Raw genomic sequence first — 19,523 nt, 5'->3', positions numbered from 1 at the left:
TAGTTTTTGAAGGTAAAGCTGTTGACAGTAAGTCTCAAATTAAATGGAATGTACCTTTTAGTCCCCAAGATATGAGAGCCATTTTAGAGGGATTGGGAGATCCTAGAAAGAATCCAATTGGGTTTGCAAACAAACTTAGCACTGCACAGGAAGCATATGAGGCTTCTGCTACTGACATTCATCAGCTTCTTATTAAAGCAGTGGGAAGCAACATGTCTGGCTATATACTTAAAGAATGTGGTGTAGATGTCAAAAATCTAGGTAAGATGGTTAGTGGACGGGAGGTTTGTGAGAAATTGAAGGAAAAATTGCCCCAAATATATGGACAAACCAGACATGCTGAATTTATGAATGCTAAGCAAGGGAAAGAGGAAGCAGCAGGGGCTTATTGGAGGCGGTTAAGCGATATGGCTGAGAAAGCAGGCATTAAAATAGAGGAAGAGAGGGGCGTGGCTAACCGCCGACAGAGATGGATGCCTGAGTGAGGAGCTCCTCCAGAACGGGACATTCAGCGGCACACACCGACATCTCCAAGACATCCTCACACCCCAGATCAGCGACGGACACCTTCCGGGACCAGATCGCAATGTCGAGGAAGCGCAAGGAGTGCAGGAAACCACAAAAAATTACTGAATTCTACAAGTACCGGCAAGACGGAGGTAGGCAAGATGGCGTCGGCTCAGCATCAACCCCAGCACACAATGCACGATCCCCTCAGCCCCCATCCACCTCCCACAGTAAGAATAGTGGATCCCCAGGGAGCGCCCACTCCTACCCTAACACGCCACAATCCGCCAGCCCCACCAAGGCGAAATTTAGGATGGATAGCCCTGGATGCAGTCCAGTACCAGGGCCTGAGGCAGATTCTGGGGAAGATACTAGACATGTGTATTTGTTTTCGTCCGAATGCATTTTCGTCCGAATTTCAGGTATTTTCATTATCGTTTTAACAAACGATAACGAAAGTGCAGAATCCGAAAAACGAAAGATCCGACATAAACAAATGCTTTATTTTTGTTTTCGTTGCTACAACAGTTCGATATAGATAGGAGATTCGACATGATGATGACAATAACAATCTGTGTCCATCAAACCTGTGGTCGAATGTGCCTAACCTTAACTCTATTAGTCCAAGATTATTCTACATAGAGAGAAAAGATTCGACATAGAGAGAAAAGATTCGACGTAGAGGAGAAAAGATTCGACGTAGGGGAGAAAAGATTCGACGTAGGGGAGAAAAGATAAATAAAAATAATGATGATGATGAATGTTATTGGCTGATTGTAACCAAAGAGGAGGAGCAGTAAAATAGCTAGAACTAAGTACACACGTACTTTGGCTTATGGTGTCTGTTGAAAGTTCTGAGAAGATTCGACGGAGCAGGTAAACTATATGGCATCGTACAGTTTAGCTGCTCCGTCGAATCTTCTTTGAACATTCGACAGACACCATAAGCCTTCAATGACAGATTCGACCTTAATTTAGATTTTCGGACGAATGCAATTTTTAACAAAAAACGAAATAAATAAAAACGAATTTCGGGAGTAACTAAATAAATTTATTTTTCAGACGAAAACGAAATTCCGAAACGAAATATTTCAGTGTGCACATGTCTAGAAGACACAAGAGAACTCCCAGACAGAATAGAAAAGTTCCCTACCACCAATCAGCCTGTCATGGACACAGTGCTAAAGGACATGCTGCTCTCACTCACTCACTCACAAAATAAGAGTGACACATGATGTCTTGTATGCAGAAGTTTCATACTGATATCCAGGAGGTGGAAGCAAGGGTAGAGCATATAGAATGTAAAATGGGGGAATTTGCATCCACGATTAACGACCTAGTAGATGCACAGGAGGAACATGAGGAGGAGATGGAAGGAATAAAGGCAAAAATGGCAGACATGGAGGACAGAAGCAGGAGGAATAACATGAAAATACAAGGTATCCCGGAGGCTGTCCAGCAAGGAGATTTGAGGGCCTTTGCCACTACACTGTTCACAGATCTCCTTCCTGACCTCTCCAAAATGGATATCACTATAGACAGAATTCATTGCCTCCCTAAACCCTCCTTCCTCCCTGATCATATCCCGAGGGATGTGATATTGAGATTGCATTTCTACCATGCTAAAGAGCAGCTTATGGCGGCTATGTGCGCCAAAGACCGCATCCCAGCCCAATACCGGAACCTGCAATTTTTTGCAGACCTGTCACAGTATACTTTGAAAAAGAGGAGAAGCTTAGTCACCATCACCAAAGCACTCGGAAACCACCAGATAACCTATCGCTGCGGTTACCCCACCAACATCACTATCATCAAAGATGGGAAAACCCACATTGTATCTACATTGGATAAAGGCTTATCCTTACTGAAGGAATGGCACATTGTCCCAGACATGGATAATAACACCACTCAGCCCAAGAAAGTTGCACAGGTGGAACGGAATGGCAGGTGGTCACTGCATAGAAATCAAAATCGCATACCCGAATCAACTAGTATGTCCAGGGAATTAGAAGTCCCGAGGAAATGAGGAGCAACCCTCATAGCCACGAACTTAACCCCTAACTCACACTTGAGCAGCAGTTGCTGCAGTCGAACAGACTACTAACTGTACCGTTTTACAAATCCTGAACTACAGGATGTTCCTTTCTGGTTGGGGATTTGACCAACAGTTGTGTCTTACACATTTTATTTTTACTGATGTTGTTTTGTTTTATTTTTTGTTCTCTCACATCTTGAACTCAACCATCCCAGTCAGAGACATGCCACAAACGCATACTTCACAAGAATCGCATGCAAGTTCCTTTTTCACCTCTACAGTCTGGCTACCGGAAATGACGCAATGAGTTCCTCGGAACACCTACCCAGATATGCCCATCTCACTCACTTGGACACCAAGACACCTCTACACCACGTGAGTACAATGAATGGATTTCTACACTTTTTTTCTTTCTTCTACCTTCATGATGCTACAATCAATCGCCCAAGGAAAATGCATCAAAGCACTCTTACATAACCCACATGGGGGTAACATTCCTATCTATTAATTCAAAAGGCCTCAATCACCCAGCTAAGCCGAAATCATTATGGGCTGAAGCCCTGCAAAATAAGAGTGACATATTGTGCGTGCAGGAAACTCACTTTTGTGCCAGTGCTCCACCAAAATGCTCGCACAAAAACTACCCTTACATCTTTACGGCTAACGCCGAGTCAAAACAAAGAGGTGTTCTCACAGCAATTAGAGATACAGTCTCCTTTCAACTGCATGAAGAAATTAAAGCCCCCGGGGGCAGATATCTCATTCTTATATGCAATATCAATTCTATTACTTACACCATTGCAAATATCTACACCCCTAACACGCATCAAATTAAATTTCTTAACAAAATCCTAAAGAAAATAGATTCACTCAGGAAAGGATCCCTAGTAATCTGTGGAGACTTCAACCTTGCTCCAGATAAAGCTATAGACACTACTTCTGCTTCTACACACATAGGACCTTCTATACAGGATTTACTTTATCAATATACCTTGTTTGATGTTTGGCGCTGTTGTCATGTGGGAGAAAGAGATGTTTCCTTCTTCTCAGCACCTCACCACTCTTACTCCCGTATTGATCTCTTCTTAGTTGATCAAGGTCTCCTGACCCGGACTATGAAAACGTCAATCAATACAATAACATGGTCAGACCATGCATCAGTGTCTCTCACTTTAACGGATTCTCTTTCGGTGGGGGCTAGCCCAGTCTGGAGAGCAAACCCAATTATTTTGCAGAAAGAAGATATTAGAAAGATTCTGGAAACCCACCTGAGAGAGTTCTTTGCTGACAATATAGACTCTGTACCTGATCGTACTATAATCTGGAACGCCCACAAACCATTCATGAGAGGGATTTTTATTAAACTTGGTGCGGGGATAAGGAGGCAGAGGCAGAGACGAGTAAAAGAGCTCACTGAAGGCATCCATGATCTTGAAGCCCAAAACAAACAGAAACCCTCTCCCTCCCTATCACACAAATTATTACAAGCTAGAAATGACCTCAGACTTTGTCTCCTGGCGGACTTTGAGAAGTCAACCCGCAGACTAAAAATGTCATATTATGCCAACGGCAACAAGGCAGGTAAACTTCTTGCCCAACGCCTGCGAGGGTGCAAATTTAAGGCCAGAATCCCATACATAATCCTTCCCAGCACTAAACATAAACACCATCATCCAAAAGATATCGCGGATGCTTTCAGTGATTACTATGGATCCCTTTATAATCTCAAGAATGATCCCCTCACCCATCAGCCGACTACCGACCAGATAACCAATTTCTTGGCCAACTTATCACTCCCTAAGCTAACGTCAGATCAGCTTCAACAATTAAACCAACCCTTTACTGATTTGGAAATCTGCTCAGTTATAACCTCACTACCACCCAATAAGTCCCCAGGCCCAAATGGATTTATAGGGGAATATTATAAAACATTTCAACAGATTTTAGCACCCCATTTATTAGAGTATTCAATGACACCGCTGCCTCTTCTTCCTTCCCTTCAGAGATGTTGAAGGCACTCATAATAACTATACTGAAGCCGGGGAAAGACCCATCCGCCCCGCAAAATTTCAGACCTATATCACTCCTTAACAATGATCTGAAATTATATGTGAAACTAATAGCATGTAGGCTAACAGATATACTACCTGGTCTTATCCACCCTGATCAATCTGGATTCACTAAGGGGCGCCAAACTTCAGACACCACTAGACGACTGATAAACATTATCCATAATGCAAACGTGAAGAGAATGCCTTCTCTGCTCCTGGCTTTGGATGCAGAGAAGGCGTTTGATCGCATACACTGGGGATATCTCGCTAATGTGCTTGCTGCTTTTGGCTTCACAGGTCCGATTTTTTCAGCAATAATGGCCCTTTATACCAACCCCACTGCCCAGGTATTCACATCTGGAGTTCTTTCAACACCGTTCAACATTACGAACGGGACACGTCAGGGCTGTCCTCTCTCTCCATTGATATTTAACTTGTTAATGGAGCCCTTGGCGTGTTATATTCGTAATCATCCCCACATATCAGGATTCAAAATGCGCAAATCCTCCCACACCATCAGTTTATTCGCTGATGATGTTATTTTAATGCTCACGGATGTGGAGAATTCCCTGGCTTTGGTTCACATTCATTACAATTATTCAGTCATATGTCCTATTACAAGGTAAATGAATCCAAATCAATTACAAGGTGAATGAATCCAAATCAATACTTGGCTTAAATGTTCCTTACGCAACACAACACAGACTTGCCAAAACATTCCTGTACTCATGGGAAAGTGTAGGGATAAAATACCTAGGAACCACTATGACTCTCAAAACAGAAGATCTATACAAAGCTAATTATGCCCTATTTATAGACATAATGAAAGCGAAACTCCAAGCTGTAGCTAAGGTAGAACTCTCCTGGACTGGTAGATTAGCGGCCTTTAAAATGGTTATCCTTCCTCAGCTAATTTACCTATTCAGAACACTCCCGATATCTGTTCCTGAATCCTTTTTCACTTCTACCCAGTCAATGCTTAACAGATATATTTGGCAAGGTAAAAGGGCAAGATGTGCCTTCTCACGACTAACCACAACTAGGAATGTTGGTGGAATAGGGATGGTCCTCCTGAAAGATTATTATGAAGCCACCATATTAACACAAATTAAGGCATGGTTCCCTACGTCTAAAAATAATAGATGGACAGAAATAGAAAGCTCCCAATTACACAAGCATACTCTATATCACTTACTTTTCATAAAGCCCCACTACCTCCCACAAAAGGCAAACTTATCCCCTACAGTAGTTGCATCCCTGAAAGCCTGGGATACACTTATATCCTACCCTTTCCAAAACACCAAATACTCAACAGTTCTTACGCCTATAGAAAGTTTATAAGTTGCTATACCCGACCTAAATATAGGAAAATGGATTGCTAAAGGAATACAAAAACTTGAAGACATAATGGTAGGCCCTTCCCTAAAAACCTTCCGTTCTCTTCAAATAGAATATAATCTTACCTCTCAAGATTATTATGCATACTTACAAATCACCTCCTTCCTTCGTTCGTTCCCAATGAATGAAATTACGCTTCCATGGAACATATATCAATTCTACTCTAATGTAAGCACTAGAATCAAAGGTATATCGTTATTTTACAAAATGCCAAATAACAAAGAAGTATATACTAAAACGTCTGCAATGTTGGCATGGGAGAGAGAACTGGGAGTATCTTACACACCAGACCACTGGCAAAAGGCTCTCAGAATGACATATATGGCTACAAAGAGTGTAAATCTTTGGGAATTAACCCAAAAAATATCAATAAGATGGTACTTAACCCCATACAGGATCGCAAAATTTGCCTTACACTCCTCTACCTTGTGTTGGAGGAATTGTGGTCAAGTAGGAATCCTGTACCACACTTTATGGTCATGCCCAGTGTTAACTCAATACTGGAATGCAGTGTTCCATCTGCTTAAACAAATCTTAAAAATCCATATCAACATATCACCCAATCTGGCTCTTCTATCACTAAACATCGAGACAATCCCAACAGAATATAGAATGATAGTCACCCATATTCTACTAAGTGCCAGATTAGTACTAACTCATCACTGGAAAAAAACAGATGGCCCCTAGTATACAAGAAGTAATATCGACTACCCACACTCATGCCGTATATGAAATGATGTTTGCCTCTACACAAAACCTACTCCCTGCAGCAGAGCGACAGTTGGAAATATGGAGGGTTTGGTATAATAGTCACACTTGAGATGATAACTCCTAAATAACTATTGGAAAAGTAATTCTTCTGATGTTGATCTAACCCTATGATGACTGAGATGATGAGAGAAGTTGTATGTTATGTTAATTTCATTTAGTTCACATATGTTTATACAACAATCCCAATAAGAGAGGTTTGACAGGACATATTCAGTATTTCTAACTGCCTCAAGCCACGTACTTGTCACACCGCGTGTTATTAGAGGTACTATTGGAACCTTTTTTTTAAGATACAAGAGACGATTAATATAAGATTCCTACAGGTACTGTTACAAATGTCACCAATCTTTTGTGTTTTATAAGTTTTTCTGCTTTCATAACTATGCCTACACAAATTGATTGTTATTGTATCAATAACATACTATGTCTTTTAAAACCAATAAAAACTATTGATTAAAAAAAAAAAATAGAGGAAGAGAAGGTGGGAGAAACTGCAAGTCCATCTACACAACTGGTGAAACAAAGGTTTCTTGATGGTTTAATACCCCAGTTGAAAGAAAAGTTGTTCACAGCAAGGCCTGAGGCAGGCAATATGTCTATTCGAGACATCCTGCCTATCCTGTTATCCATAGAAAACAGGATTAACCAAAAAGACAGCAAACCCAAGGTTATGCACATGGGGAAGCAGAGAGGAAGAGGAAGAGGAAGGCAATTTCAGAAATCATGGCAATCGGGGATCAATTATATGCTACAATTGTGATGGGGAAGGACACATAGCCAAATTCTGCCATCTTCCTGACCGTAGACTGGAAAAGAGCTTAGAGGCACCTCATGCTGATCCCAGTTCTCTGCCAAAAGCAATGGATCAGGCATAGGAAAATGGCATGCCAGTTTCAAACATGTTAAATAGGGGAGACAATGGTCCCGAGGCCAGAGTAAAAGTATTTTTGCAAGAACTCCCCTATCCTGGAGGAGAAACAGAATTAACCTGTTTAATCGATACTGGTGCAGGCCAAAGTGTTTTTAATATAGAGGACTTACCTCCAGGATTATTATCTACAAATGTTATCTCTGGTGTTGGCCTAACCGGGACCTCTACTGATTTGGTTGAGTCCAAGCCACTTAAACTCAGGCTAGGACAGCAAACAGAAATTGTCAGTAAAGTGTTAGTTTCAGACACAGTTCCTACAAATCTTTTGGGAGCTGACATTTTGAACCAAATTTTAGCAAACATAGACTACACTCCTACAGGAGTCCAAGTGGTTAGTAGTCTGTCAGGAGAAGTTTTAAATTCTGCCTGTGGAGTATTTTTAATCCAGGACTCCTCTCTGCCATTTCCACCAGAATTGAAAGTGATTCCCGCTGAATTATGGGCCACCAGCAAATATGATGTAGGTCTGCTGGATTGCACCCCAGTCATGATAAAAATTAATCTCCCACAGATTAAACAGTACCCACTGAGTATTGCTCAGACTGAGGGGATAAAGGATCAAATCATTCAACTGAAAGCAGCACGGGTTGTTGTACCATTTAAGTCCCAAGTCAATACACCCCTGTTCCCAATTGCAAAGAAGCCAGACAAGAAAGGTGGGCAGGTGACATACCGCATGGTGCATGATTTGAATGATCTTGCAAATGCTTTCTTTTCGGTGCCCCTGCACCCAGATTGCTGGCACCTTTTTTCATTTACCCATGATGCCCAAAAGTTAGCATGGACAAGATTGCCCCAAGGCTGTGTGTGGGTAGCCCGTCTGAATATAATACTGCGTTAAAGCAAGTATTGGACCAATGGTCCCCCTCACACCCAAACACAGTTTTGCTTCAGTACATAGAAAATTTGCTTATTTGTTCTGATACAAAGGACATTTGTAGCAGAGAAACAGTAAGCCTTCTCATGTTTCCCTATAACAGTAACAACAAAGTTAGCAAAGATAAGCTACAATACTGCCAAGAGAAAGTGATCTTCCTGGGTCACTGATCGAGTTAAATCTCTAACCCCAGATCGAGTTAAAACTCTACAAAACTTTGAAAAGCCAAGAAATGTACGACAACTATGTGCCTTCCTGGGGTTAGTGGGATATTGTAGGGACTGGATTCCAAATGCATCAGAACTTATGGCTCCTCTATACGAGGCTACCACTAGAAACCCTTTCAAACTCACATGGGGAATGAATTGCAGATGAAGGAGCTTATTAAAATTTTGTCTGAAGCTCCCGCCATTTGACTTCCTGACTATACTAAGACTTTCTCGTTGTTCTGTCATGAAGTCAATGGATTTGCTGCAGGTGTACTCACCCAGCTACATGGAGACAAACAGAGGCCTGTGATGTATGTATCAGCCTCATTAGACCCTGTCATCAAAGGCTTCCCCAGTTGTATGTGAGCCATAGCAGCCTGTATTTTGCTGCTAGACAAAGTAATGGATCTTGTACTAGATTCTGCTCTGATCCTGTATGTGCAACATGCAGTACAGGAAATCATGAATCAAGTAAATACCAGACATGTGTCTGCCAGTAGATTTGATAAGTACCAGTCTGCTCTTTTTGCTCCATCGAATTTAACAATCAAACAATGTGTTACTTTAAATCTGACTACTCTTCTTCCTATAATTGATGAGGAAGATGCAACATATAGTACTGATGTAGAACCTGAGAGTTTTTCTCATGATTGTATGGCTCTGATGGGGGTAGAAAGGGCCTCTGTCACACCAGCAAAAGATGAGCCTTTATCAGATTGTGACACACTTATTCATAGATGGTTCCAGATTTTACACTGATGATGGTCAGCCACACACAGGGTTTGCTGCAACCACTACAGACACCATTTTACATCAGGAAGCATTGACACCCCAGATGTCAGCACAGGAAGCGGAGTTGTGTGCTGTAGTCAAAGCATGTCATCTCCTAGAGAATCAAAGGGGAAACATTTACATGCAAGGGGAAATGACATGACAGCCAGAGGAAATGCTTTAGCGGACCAAGCGGCAAAGGATGCTGCCCTTATGGCATTTGGAGTCACACCCACTGTAGGGGTCGCCCAGGTAGTGGGGACAGATTCCCCTCATCAAGAGCAGTGGGATGTAGAAACTCTAATTCAGTTGCAGAACCAGGCCCCTGATGAAGAGAAGGATAAGTGGATCAAATCTAATGCTACCCAAAATCGGCAGGGCCTGTGGAGCGCTGACAACAGGTGGTGTCTACCCAGGAGTTTGTACCCAGTTTTAGCACAACTGGCACATGGCATCAGTCATCTTGCTAAGGGTGCGATGGTGGCACTTACTGACTGCTATTGGATAGCACCTGGATTTAGTGCATTTGCAGCCAGGTTTTGTGCTTCATGTCTCACTTGTGCTCTGTACAATGCAGGGAGGCCTGTCCATGTTCCCCAAAAGCATTCTCCTAAGCCAGATTTCCCTTTTCAAAGAATTCAAATAGACTACATTCAGATGCCCAGAATAGGCACCTATGAGTTCGCTTTAGTGTGTGTTGACATGTTCTCAGGTTGGCCCGAGAGCTGGCCAGTAGCTAAAGCAAATGCAAAAACAACAGCAAAGAAAATTTTGAATGAAATAGTTTGTAGATATGGAGTTCCTGAAACTATTCAGAGTGACAGAGAAACCCATTTTACTGGGAAAGTAATGAAAGAGGTAATGGAAGCCCTTCACATACAGCAAGCTTTCCATATACCTTATCATCCACAAAGTAGTGGTAAAGTTGAGAGACTTAATGGAATTTTGAAAAACAGATGTGCAAAAATTAAAGCACATACAGGAAAAGGATGGGTGGAAGCTTTGCCATTAGCCCTATATTCTGCACGAACTACCCCTAAACAACCACATGGGCTGTCCCCCTATGAGATTTTATTTGGAGGGCCACCAAACACAGGGCTATATTTTCCCCAACAGTTGCAGGCTTCTCACTGTAATCTGTTAGAATATGTTCAGATTTTGCAAAGAACATTGAATAAAATACATGAAGGTGTTTATAAATCTATCCCCGACCCAGATTTTGTTTCAGGTATTCACAGAATCCAACCAGGTGACTGGGTGGTGGTCAAGGGACACGTCAGAAAGCCACTAGAACCAAAATTTGACGGACCACATTTGGTGCTTTTGACATCCGGTTCTGCTGTCATGTTGGAAGGAAAGCCCACCTGGATTCAAGCCAGTCGCCGCAAGAAAATTCTGAAGTGATGATATCCTTTGAAAAAATGATGATAATGTTTCTTTTCTTTTTGTTGTTTGTGAGAACTGAGACATGGAAAAATAACCCTTTCATCTAAATGTTAAAATTGTATGCAACCCATAGCAACGCTAGTACCTGCTGGGTGTGTTCTCACTTACATCCCCAAACAGGAACAATACCCATGATAGCAATGCCTCTCAATTTCTCTAATCTAAACAGGACCAGAATAAATGGCTCATACATAGTCTCCACAGCTAATGAGCACAGATCAGTAACTTTGATGGTTTCAAAACAGATAAACACTCCACAGATTTGTTTAAACATCACATGCCCATTTAACACTAAATGTACACAGTTGGGCAATTCAGATTGCAAAAATTACAGTTTATGGAGGAAACTATGGTCAATATTATTACTGTATATCCCAGATCCAGAACTAAATAGAACCCTTTATAGTACAAATTGCTCACAGTTCCCAATATGTGAAAATATCGGTTACCTGAGATTCCATGTTATTGCATACCGTCCATACGTAGAGGGTTATATTATATATGTGGAAATAAAGCTTACTCCTGGCTTCCTACTAATGTTACAGGTACATGTTATATTGGGAAGTTAGCACCTGCTTTGGCTGTTCGCAAAGATACAGTGCAACCAGATCAAAGTCCAGAATAGGGATGAGCTTCGAGTTTGAGTCGAACTCATGTTCGACTCGAACATTGGCTGTTCGCAAGTTCACCGAACAGCGAACAATTTGGGGTGTTCGCGGCAAATTCGAATGCCGCGGAACACCCTTTAAAAGTCTATGGGAGAAATCAAAAGTGCTAATTTTAAAGGCTAATATGCAAGTTATTGTCATAAAAAGTGTTTGGGGACCTGGGTCCTGCCCCAGGGGACATGGATCAATGCAAAAAAAAGTTTTAAAAACGGCCGTTTTTTCAGGAGCAGTGATTTTAATAATACTTAAAGTCAATCAATAAAAGTGTAATATCCCTTTAAATTTCGTACCTGGGGGGTGTCTATAGTGTGCCTGTAAAGGGGCGCATGTTTCCTGTGTTTAGAACAGTCTGACAGCAAAATGACATTTTGAAGGAAAAAACTCATTTAAAACTACCCGCGGCTATTGCATTGCCGACAATACACATAGAAGTTCATTGATAAAAACGGCATGGGAATTCCCCAAAGGGGAACCCCGAACCAAAATTAAAAAAAAAAAATGACGTGGGGGTCCCCCTAAATTCCATACCAGGCCCTTCAGGTCTGGTATGGATATTAAGGGGAACCCCGGCCAAAATTTAAAAAAAAAAATGACGTGGGGTTCCCCCTAAATTCCATACCAGACCCTTCAGGTCTGGTATGGATTTTAAGGGGAACCCCGCGCCAAAAAAAAAAAAAAAAACGGCGTGGGGTCCCCCCAAAAATCCATACCAGACCCTTATCCGAGCACGCAACCTGGCAGGCCGCAGGAAAAGAGGGGGGGACAAGAGTGCGGCCCCCCTCCCTCCTGAACCGTACCAGGCCACATGCCCTCAACATTGGGAGGGTGCTTTGGGGTAGCCCCCCAAAACACCTTGTCCCCATGTTGATGAGGACAAGGGCCTCATCCCCACAACCCTGGCCGGTGGTTGTGGGGGTCTGCGGGCGGGGGGCTTATCGGAATCTGGAAGCCCCCTTTAACAAGGTGACCCCCAGATCCCGGCCCCCCCCCTGTGTGAAATGGTAAGGGGGTACATAAGTACCCCTACCATTTCACGAAAAAAGTGTCAAAAATGTTAAAAATGACAAGAGACAGTTTTTGACAATTCCTTTATTTAAATGCTTCTTCTTTCTTCTATCTTCCTTTATCTTCTGGTTCTTCTGGCTCTTCTGGTTCTTCTGGTTCTTCCTCCGGCGTTCTCGTCCAGCATCTCCTCCGCGGCGTCTTCTGTCTTCTTCTCCTCGGGCCGCTCCGCACCCATGGCATGGGGGGGAGGCTCCCGCTCTTCTCTTCTTCTCTTCTTCTTTTCTTCTTTTCTTCTTTTCTTCTCTTCTTCTCTTCTTCTTCATTTTCTTCTCCGGGCCGCTCCGCAATCCATGCTGGCATGGAGGGAGGCTCCCGCTGTGTGACGGCGCTCCTCGTCTGACAGTTCTTAAATAACGGGGGGGCGGGGCCACCCGGTGACCCCGCCCCCCTCTGACGCACGGTGACTTGACGGGACTTCCCTGTGGCATTCCCCGTGACGTCACAGGGAAGTCCCGTCAAGTCACCGTGCGTCAGAGGGGGGCGGGGTCACCGGGTGGCCCCGCCCCCCCCCGTTATTTAAGAACTGTCAGACGAGGAGCGCCGTCACACAGCGGGAGCCTCCCTCCATGCCAGCATGGATTGCGGAGCGGCCCGGAGAAGAAAATGAAGAAGAAGAGAAGAAGAGAAGAAAAGAAGAAAAGAAGAAAAGAAGAAGAGAAGAAGAGAAGAGCGGGAGCCTCCCCCCCATGCCATGGGTGCGGAGCGGCCCGAGGAGAAGAAGACAGAAGACGCCGCGGAGGAGATGCTGGACGAGAACGCCGGAGGAAGAACCAGAAGAACCAGAAGAGCCAGAAGAACCAGAAGATGAAGGAAGATAGAAGAAAGAAGAAGCATTTAAATAAAGGAATTGTCAAAAACTGTCTCTTGTCATTTTTAACATTTTTGACACTTTTTTCGTGAAATGGTAGGGGTACTTATGTACCCCCTTACCATTTCACACAGGGGGGGGGCCGGGATCTGGGGGTCACCTTGTTAAAGGGGGCTTCCAGATTCTGATAAGCCCCCCGCCCGCAGACCCCCACAACCACCGGCCAGGGTTGTGGGGATGAGGCCCTTGTCCTCATCAACATGGGGACAAGGTGTTTTGGGGGGCTACCCCAAAGCACCCTCCCAATGTTGAGGGCATGTGGCCTGGTACGGTTCAGGAGGGAGGGGGGCCGCACTCTCGTCCCCCCCTCTTTTCCTGCGGCCTGCCAGGTTGCGTGCTCGGATAAGGGTCTGGTATGGATTTTTGGGGGGACCCCACGCCGTTTTTTTTTTTTTTTTTGGCGCGGGGTTCCCCTTAAAATCCATACCAGACCTGAAGGGTCTGGTATGGAATTTAGGGGGAACCCCACGTCATTTTTTTTTTTTAAATTTTGGCCGGGGTTCCCCTTAATATCCATACCAGACCTGAAGGGCCTGGTATGGAATTTAGGGGGACCCCCACGTCATTTTTTTTTTTTAATTTTGGTTCGGGGTTCCCCTTTGGGGAATTCCCATGCCGTTTTTATCAATGAACTTCTATGTGTATTGTCGGCAATGCAATAGCCGCGGGTAGTTTTAAATGAGTTTTTTCCTTCAAAATGTCATTTTGCTGTCAGACTGTTCTAAACACAGGAAACATGCGCCCCTTTACAGGCACACTATAGACACCCCCCAGGTACGAAATTTAAAGGGATATTACACTTTTATTGTTTGACTTTAAGCATTATTAAAATCACTGCTCCTGAAAAAACGGCCGTTTTTAAAACTTTTTTTTGCATTGATCCATGTCCCCTGGGGCAGGACCCAGGTCCCCAAACACTTTTTATGACAATAACTTGCATATAAGCCTTGAAAATTAGCACTTTTGATTATTCATGTTCGTGTCCCATAGACTTTAACGGTGTTCGCATGTTCGAACGAACTTTTTTCCTGTTCGCATGTTCTGGTGCGAACCGAACAGGGGGGTGTTCGGCTCATCCCTAGTCCAGAATACCCTTTAGTGTTTAAAAGAGAGGTGTTCACTTAAGGTGACATGGCATGGTCATGGTTCCCTTCCTGGACAGGATGGGGAATTGAAGGGATGAAAAGAATAAATAATTACACTAGAATTGTAGATGAGATTATTAACCTTACTACCACTGATATAGGTTTATTAAATGAAGAAATGGCTCAGCTTAAAAAAGTAGTATTAGAGCACAGATTAATGCTAAATTATCTCACTGCAGCTCAAGGTGGGATGCGTAAGGTATTTCGTACTGACTGTTGTATATACATTTCTGATAATGAGGACATTATTAAAGGGAATCTTGCTAAGATAAGAGAACTACAGAATAAGGCCAGGGATATTGCTAAAGATGGATGAAACCCCTTTCAGGGTTTAGGAGGTTTTGGTGACTTTTTATATGGCATAGCAACATGGTTACAGAAAATAGGTGCTTACATTATGATGTTCCTATTTCTCTTATTTGTTATTTACTTCCTCATCAGGCTATGCCTCTGTGTGACTACCCGCTGTACCAACAAATGTACCACCAGCCCTGATGAACCCATTATTGTGAGAAAGCTAGGAGAGAGCTGAACAGGACGCCGTCTCTCTGCGCCAATGTAACAGGAGTTACCAGCAATCGGCTGAATGTAACGCGGAGAAGAATGGTGTCAAATAAACAAAAGGGGGGGGGGGAATGACATGGACATTCACTGTACTGTTCATTTAAGCACAAGAGACTACATTTTGTTCTCACTGTTGAAATGTGTTCTGTAACCTTCACCTAACACACAGACACATCTCCTACTAAACGCTCTCTACTCCCCCCTCCCTTCTCAAGGTTTTACTTTTGCAATTGTTCTATTCGCTAGTTTTTATTAATATATTTCTATTTGCTAGCTTTTAATAACATATTTCTATTTGTTAGTTTTTAATAACATCTCACACCACTCCTTTCTTATCTATGTATAAAATAACATGTAATAATAAATTTTCACTGAATGGACATTTTAAACACAGTGATTGAGTCCTGTGAATCTGTTCCTGCAGCTGCAGTATTAACTTTGTTTTAGAGTCCCAATCAGAAATCAGTCATATCATACTTAACCCCGCTGCGAGGAGGATGTGTATGATTGTGTGCTGTGATTTAGGTGGAAGAGCTTCAGTACCAAGGGATAATAGTGCCAGCAACTAAGGGAAGAAACACAGAAAACCAGGTCCTACTAGAAACATAACCATGGTGTTGGGTAATCAATATATACCCTAATACAATTAACCAAAGTATCGCAATGTTGCTATAGCCATATAAAAGAGAAATAAATCCCAGTATCTCTACTGAGATCAAAAAGTGGCTACTTCGGCAACAAATAGTCTACACCTGGGTAAGTTTATTGAAAATTACAAAATTTATTTGATCCATCTAGGAACGTGCTGCAACAATCATTAATAAAATGCACCTTATTCTTATTTAACACAGGTGCATTTTAATAATGATTGTTGCAGCCTGTTCCTAGATGGATCAAATCAATTTTGTAATTTTCAATAAACTTACCCAGGTGTAGACTATTTGTTGCCGAAGTAGCCACTTTTTGATCTCAGTAGACATACTGGCATTTGTTTCTCTTTTATATGGATAATAGTGCCAGGCCTGGCGCTGGAGGAATCTATACAGAGGGGAAAATAATTATTTGATCCAATAGATTTTGTAAGTTTTCTCACTTACAATGAAATTAAGGACCTATAATTTTTATCATATGTGTATTTTAATAACAGAGCCAGAATATCAATAAAAAAATCCAGAAAAAACACATGATTCAAATGTTATAAATTGAGTTGCAGTTCTGTGAGTAAAATAAGTATTTCTTCCCCAAGCAAAACATGACTTAGTAAAGAGAGAAACCCTTGTTGGCAAGCACAGAGGTAAGATGTTTCTTGTAGCTGGTTACCATATTTGCACACATCTCAGGAGGGATTTTGATCCACTCTTCTTTACAGATCTTCTCTAAATCCTTAAGGTTTCTTGGCTGCCACTTGGCAACTTTAAGTTTTGGTTCCCTCCATAAATATTCTATAGGATTAAGGTCTAGAGACTGGCTAGGCCACCGCTTGACCTTAATGTGCTTTTTCATGAGCCACTCCATTGTTGCCTTGGCAGTATGTTTTGTGTCATTGTCATGCTGAAAGAACTAACCATGACCCATCTTCAGTGTTCTGGCTGAGGGAAGAGGGTTCTTATTCAAGATTTTACAATACATAGCCCCATCCGTTGGCACCTCAATGGGTCAAAGTAGGTCTGTGCCTTTAGCAGAGAAACAGCCCCAAAGCATAATGTTTCTACCTCCATGCTTGCCTGTAGGGATGGTGTTCTTAGGGTAATAGTCAGCATTTTTCTTTCTCCAAACACTGTGAGTCCCCCTCCTCAAGAAGGCCAATGTACAGTCATGCCAATGAACATGTAAATGATTCAGAGAAGGATTTGGAGAAAGTGCTGTGGTCAGAAGAAACCAAAATTGAGCTGTTTGACATTAATTTGACTCGCCGTGTTTGGAGGAAGAAAAATGCTGACTATGACCCTAAGAACACCACCCCTACAGTCAAGCATGGATGATTTTGTTTCATTGGCTTTATAATGGAAGACTTTGCTGAATCACATGAGGACCTTGTGTACCTCTGTTAGGGATGATGTAGGGTTGGTTAGTACAAGTATTACGTTGTCAGCAAATAAGCTGATCCTGTGCTCTTGGAATGCAACATTAACTCCAGAGATTTTTATATTGGTTATAATATGTTTCAGCAATGGTTCCTTCACTAGATTGAAAATGATTGGGAAAAGGGGCAGCTTTGCCTCGTACCGTTGGAGATTTGGAAAGGAGCCGATAAGGTATTGGAGGTATAAACTCGTGCAGATGGGGTAGTATATAGGGCCAGTAGGGCCTTGAAATACCAACTTGCTCAGAACCAGGGAGAAATTTCCACATAATGTATAACATTAATCATCCATCTTGTAGCATTACAAGTTTGACAGCCTTTAGTGAAATCCGATTGGTCTCTGTGCTTCAGAGATGGAAGGGTATCTACTAGTATGTTGGCTAATAATTTTGCATAGATTTTGAGAATAAGATTGAGTAGTGAGATTGGGCAAAAAGTTTGGGGAGCTGTCAGTTCTTTACCTGGCTTTGGGAGGGTTACCACATGTGTGCTAAGCACTTCAGTAGAAAAGGAAGAAGAGGAGGCAACATGGTTGTAAACTGTGCATAGGTGTGAGGCTAAGATCTGCTGGAATATTTTGAAGTATTCACTCCATTCAAGCCCATCGGGGCCTGGAGATTTGGAATTTGGTAGAGCTCTGATCCATTTTTTAATTTTGTCTGTGGAGAAGGGTTCATTAAGGGATGAAATTGATGGCGCTATATAAGTAACTGAAATAAATAAAATAAAATAAATAAATAAATGTGGGGAGTTTAATATGGTCAAGGAAAGACATAATCTCCTCCTGAGTAAGTTGATGAGTGTTTTTGTCCTTGTGGATATTATAGAGGTTGCTATAATAACAACTGAAGGCATCAGCAATAAAAATGGAGTTAAGAGGTTTTTTGTTAGCGAGTGGCTGGCAGAGGTGTGTGATTTTAAATTTAAGGTGGTAGCCTTTAATCTGTAGGGCCATGGTCTTCCGTGCTTTGTTGCCAGTAACATATGTTTTAGCTTTAAATTTACATTGTGGTTTATCAAAGGATTTCAGCAACAGGGAGCAGAGTTCATGGCAGAGGGTAAATAATCTGTATTGAAGGAATGAAGATGGGTGTGATTTGTTTTGGGATTCCGCAGATGTAATAGCGGCTGTTAGCTCATCTAAATGTTGTGTCTTATTTTTCTGTACCCTAGTGTCTAATTGAATAAAAATTCCCCTAAAGTAGGCTTTATGAGTATCCCACAGTACTGCTGGGTCAGTCACTGAGCCTGCATTGGTGGTGAAGAAGTCTTTGAGTTGTTTAGAGAGAGTTGCAGTATGTGAAGAGTTTTGTAAAAGAAAACTGTTAACTTGTCACGTATAAGTATGTGGCTGCAAAGGTTTGCTGGCTATACTGATGCTTGATCTGACCAGTTGATATTGTGGATAGGGAGGCTGAAACATTCTGAAGTAGGCATTTATCAGTGAGAAAGAGTTGTAACGTGGAGACAGGTATGTGTAGCCTCATTCATTGGCGTGACAACGCCTCCAAATATATGTCGTTAGCATTTATAAACTTATATAAAGGGGATTCATATCTCTATGGCCCAGAGGAGGTATCCAGCTTGTTATCAGGCACTAAGTTAACCACTTCAGCCCCTGAAGATTTTCCCCCCTTAATGACCAGGCCATTTATTTGACAAGGCTGTTTTCCATAGGGATGCTCGCAGGATGGTTCAGGCCTTTTGCAGTCAGGGAAAGAATGGTGAAGGACATAGTGGGGTGTAAGTGGCTCGTGCAGTGTTTAAATAAAGTCAGACTCGCGGTTGGTGGATTCAGGCGATGTGCTTCTCAGGACGATGTAGTAGAGACCTGTGGGATATGCCTAGTAGATGAGTTCCAGTAGTGAAGCAGTGCAGTACTGTGTCCATTAGCAGTATGTAGTAAAAGAAATAGGGTTAAACATTGAACTGTGTGAACAAGGTTACAGGAACCTGTCACTCACTGTTATATGCGATGTGGGGAAAAAAAATTAAAAACAAGAAAAAATAAATGGCAGAGAAGTAATGCTGCAATAGCTGCTGATCAATTATGGGGGGAAGTTCAATCAACAAGTGTAGTCAAGCTGGTTGCCTGACTTGAGAATAAGGCTGAAGTTGGGTAGATACATTACAG

Source organism: Aquarana catesbeiana, linkage group LG11, assembly GCF_042186555.1.
Source record: "Aquarana catesbeiana isolate 2022-GZ linkage group LG11, ASM4218655v1, whole genome shotgun sequence".
In the NCBI taxonomy this organism is placed as follows: domain Eukaryota; kingdom Metazoa; phylum Chordata; class Amphibia; order Anura; family Ranidae; genus Aquarana; species Aquarana catesbeiana.
Note: the sequence above shows the minus strand (reverse complement) of the source record.